We start from the raw sequence: 4176 nt of genomic DNA, 5'->3' as shown, positions 1-4176 counted from the left end.
CCCCCAACTGACAGGCCTGTACCCCCAATTAATAACTGCTCCTACCTACCTCCCACTGCAGGCCTGTACCGCCCCCCAATTATACTGCTCCTATCCCCCACTGACAGGCCTGTAACCCCCGCAATTCATACTGCTGCTACCTACCCCACTGACAGGCCTGGTTTAAAACGCCCCCCCCCAATATACTATTGCTACCTACCCCCACTGACAGGCCTGTTACCCCCCAATTTATACGCTCCTAGCCTACCCGCTACTGACAGGTCTGTATCCCAAATATACTGTCCTACCTACCCCACTGACACGCCTGTACCCCCCAATTAATACTGCTTCCTACCTACCACTGAACAGGCCTGTACCCCAATTATCTCTGCTCCTAACCCCCCACTGACAGGCCTGTACCCCCAATTATACTGCTCCTACCCCCCACTTGGACAGGCCTGTACCCCCCAATTATACTGCTGCGCTACCTACCCCCACTGACAGGTCCTGTACCCCCAATTATTACTGGCTCCATACCTACCCCACTTGACAGGCCTGTACCCACAAAATTATAAGCCTCCCCCCACTGCAGGCCTGTACCCCCCAATTATACTGCTGCCCTACCCCCACACTGACCAGGCCTGTACCGCCCAATTATATGCTCCTACAACCCCCACTGACAGGCCTGGTACCCCCGCAAATTATACTGCTCCTACCCAACTGGAACAGGCTGTACCCCCCATTATACTTGCTGGCTCCTACCCCCACTGACAGGCTGTAATCCCCATTATACTGCTCCTAGCCTACGCCCCACTGAACGGCCTGTACCACCGCAATTATACTACTCCTACCTACCCCCACTGACAGGCCTGTACCCACCAATTATACTGCTCCTACCTACCCCCACTGACAGGCCTGTACCCCCAATTATACTTCTCCTACCCCCACTGACAGGCCTGTACCCCCCAATTATACTGCTCCTACCTAACCCCCCGAATTACACTGACAGGCCTGTACCCCCCAAATTATACTGCTCCTACCCACTGACAGGTCTGTACCCCCAATTATACTGCTCCTACCGTACCCCACTGACAGGCCTGTACCCCCAATTATACTGCTCCTACCCCCAACTGACAGGCCTGTACCCCCAATTATACTGCTCCTACCTACCCCCACTGACAGGCCTGTACCCCCAATTATACTGCTACTACCTACCTCCACTGACAGGCCTGTACCCCCAATTATACTGCTCCTACCTACCCCAGCTGACAGGCCTGTACCCCCTATTATACTGCTCCTACCTACCCCCACTGACAGGCCTGTACCCCCCCAATTATACTGCTCCTACCTACCCCCACTGACAGGCCTGTACCCCCCTATTATACTGCTCCTACCTACCCCCACTGACAGGCCTGGTACCCCTATTATACTGCTCCTACCTACCACCCCACTGACAGGCCTGTACCCCAATTATACTGCTCCTAACCCCGCACTGACAGGCCTGTACCCCCAATTATACTGCTCCTACCCCCACTGACAGGCCTGTACCCCCCAATTATACTGCTCCTACCCCCACTGACAGGCCTGTACCCCCAATTATACTGCTCCTACCCACTGACAGGCCTGTACCCCCCACTTATACTGCTCCTACCCCCACTGACAGGCCTGTACCCCCATTACATAACTGCTCCTACCCACCCCACTGACAGGCCTGTACCCCCAATTATACTGCTCCTACCACCCCCTGACAGGCCTGTACCCCCAATTATACTGCTCCACCTACCCCCACTGACAGGCCTGTACCCCCATTATAACTGCCTCCCCTACCTACCCCCACTACGGCCTGTACCCCCAATTTATACTTCCTCCTACCTACCACCACTGACAGGCCCTGTACCCCAAATTCTACTAACCACCCACTGACAGGCCTTGTAACCCTCAATTATACTACTCGCCTACCTACCCCCCACTGACAGGCCTGTTACCCCCAATTATCACTGCTCCTACCTACCGCCCACTCGACAGGGCCTTGTTACCCCCCAATTAAAAACTGCTGCCGCCACCCCACTGACAGGCTGTACCCCCAACTTATACTGCTCCTACCTACCCCACTGACAGGCCTGTCACTTCTGCCAATTTATCACTGCTCCTGACCTACCCCCACTGACAGGCCCTGTTATCCCCCAAATTATAGCTGCTCTACCGTCCCCCACTCGACAGGCCTGTACCCCCCTAATTATACTGCTCCTACCTACCGCCACGTGACAGCCTGTTACCCCGCAATTATACACTGGCTCCTTCCTCATCCACCTGGACAGGCCTGTAACCTCCCACTTAATACTGCTCCTAAGCTCCCCACTACAGAGCCTGGTACCCCCATATACTGCCCTACCTACCCCGACCTGACAGGCCTGTACCCGCAATTATACTGCTCGCCTACCTACTCCCCACTGACGGCTGTACCCCAATTATACTGCTCCTGACCGCCGCCACTGACAGGCCTGTACCCCCAATTATACTGCTGCCTACCCACTTGAGGCCTGTACCCCCCAACTTCATACTGGCTTCTTCTATTTCTATTTCTCCACTGACAGGCCTGTACCCCGCAATTTATACTGCTCCTTCTACCCCCACTACAGGCTGTACCCCAATTATACTGCTCCTACCTAACCCACTGACAGCCTGTACCCCCAATTCATACTGCTCCTACCTCCCCACTGACAGGCCTGTAACACCTGTACAGGACCCAATGTTATACTGCTCCTACCCCCACTGACAGGCCTGTACCCCCCAATTATACTGCTCCTACCCACACTGACAGCCTGTAACCCCCCCAATTATACTGCTCCTAACCTACGCCTCACTGACAGGCCTGTATCCGCCCAATTATACTGCTCCTACCTACCCCAGCTGACAGGCAAGGCCTGTACCCCCAATTATAAACTGCTCCTACCTACCCCAACTGACAGGCCTGTAACCCCCAATTTACTGCTCTACCCCCCACTGACAGGCCTGTACCCCCAATTTCACTGCTCCTACCCCCACTCGACAGGCCTGTAACCCCCCATTATAACTGCTGCTACCTACCCCACTGACAGGCCTGTACCCACCCAATATCTGCTTGCTACCTACCCCCACTGACAAGGCCTGTTACCCCCAATTATTACTGCTCCTACCCCCACTGACTAGGCCTGTCCCAATTTATAACTGCTCCTAACCCCTGACAGGCCTTGTACCCCATTATACTGCTCCTACCTACCCCAACTGACAGGCCTGTAACTCCCAATTATACTGCTTCCTACCCACCTGCCAGGCCTGTACCCCCCCATTATACTGCTCCTACTACCCCCACTGACAGGCCTGTACCCCCATTATTACTGCTTCCTACCTGCCACTGACAGGCCTGTACCCCCATATTATACTGCTCCTACCTACCCCCACTGACAGGCCGTACCCCTCCCAATAACCTGCTCCTACCCCCACTGCACAGGCCTGTACCCCAATTATACTAACTTCTACCTACCCACCACTGACAGGCCTGTACCCCCAGATATACTGCTCTAACCCCCACTGACAAGGCCTGTAACCCCCCAATTATACTCACTCTAACTACCAGCCTCACTGAAGGCCTGACCCGCATTATACTGCTCCTAACCTACCCCCCACTAGACAGGCCTGTACCCGCAATATACTGCTCCTACCTACCCCCACTGACAGGTCCTGTAACTCCAATTATACTGCTCCTCCACCTACTGACGAGGCCTGTACCCCAATTATACTGCTTCCTACCTACCCCACTGACAGGCCCTGTACCCCCCAATTATACTGCTTCCTACCCCCACTGAAAGGCCGTAGCCCCAATTATACTGGCTACCTACCTACCCCCACTGACAGCCTGTACCCCCCCACATTATACTGCTCCTACTACCCCCCACTGACAGGCCTGTACTCCCAATTATCACTGCTCCTACCTACCCCCACTGACGGCCTGTACCCCCAATTTATACTGCTCCTAACCTAACCCGCCACTGACAGGGCCTGTACCCATTATACTGCTCCTAACGCTACCCCACTGACTAGGTCCTGTTACACCCCAATTATACTTGCGCTCCTACAGCCACTGGAACAGGCCTGTAACCCGCCAAATTATACTGCTGCCTACCTACCGCCATGACAGGCCTGTACCCCATTATCACT

The sequence above is a fragment of the Xenopus tropicalis genome, chromosome 1 (assembly GCF_000004195.4).
Source record: "Xenopus tropicalis strain Nigerian chromosome 1, UCB_Xtro_10.0, whole genome shotgun sequence".
Lineage (NCBI taxonomy): Eukaryota > Metazoa > Chordata > Amphibia > Anura > Pipidae > Xenopus > Xenopus tropicalis.
The sequence above is the reverse complement of the archived record's forward strand: the minus strand, read 5'-3'. Positions refer to the sequence as shown.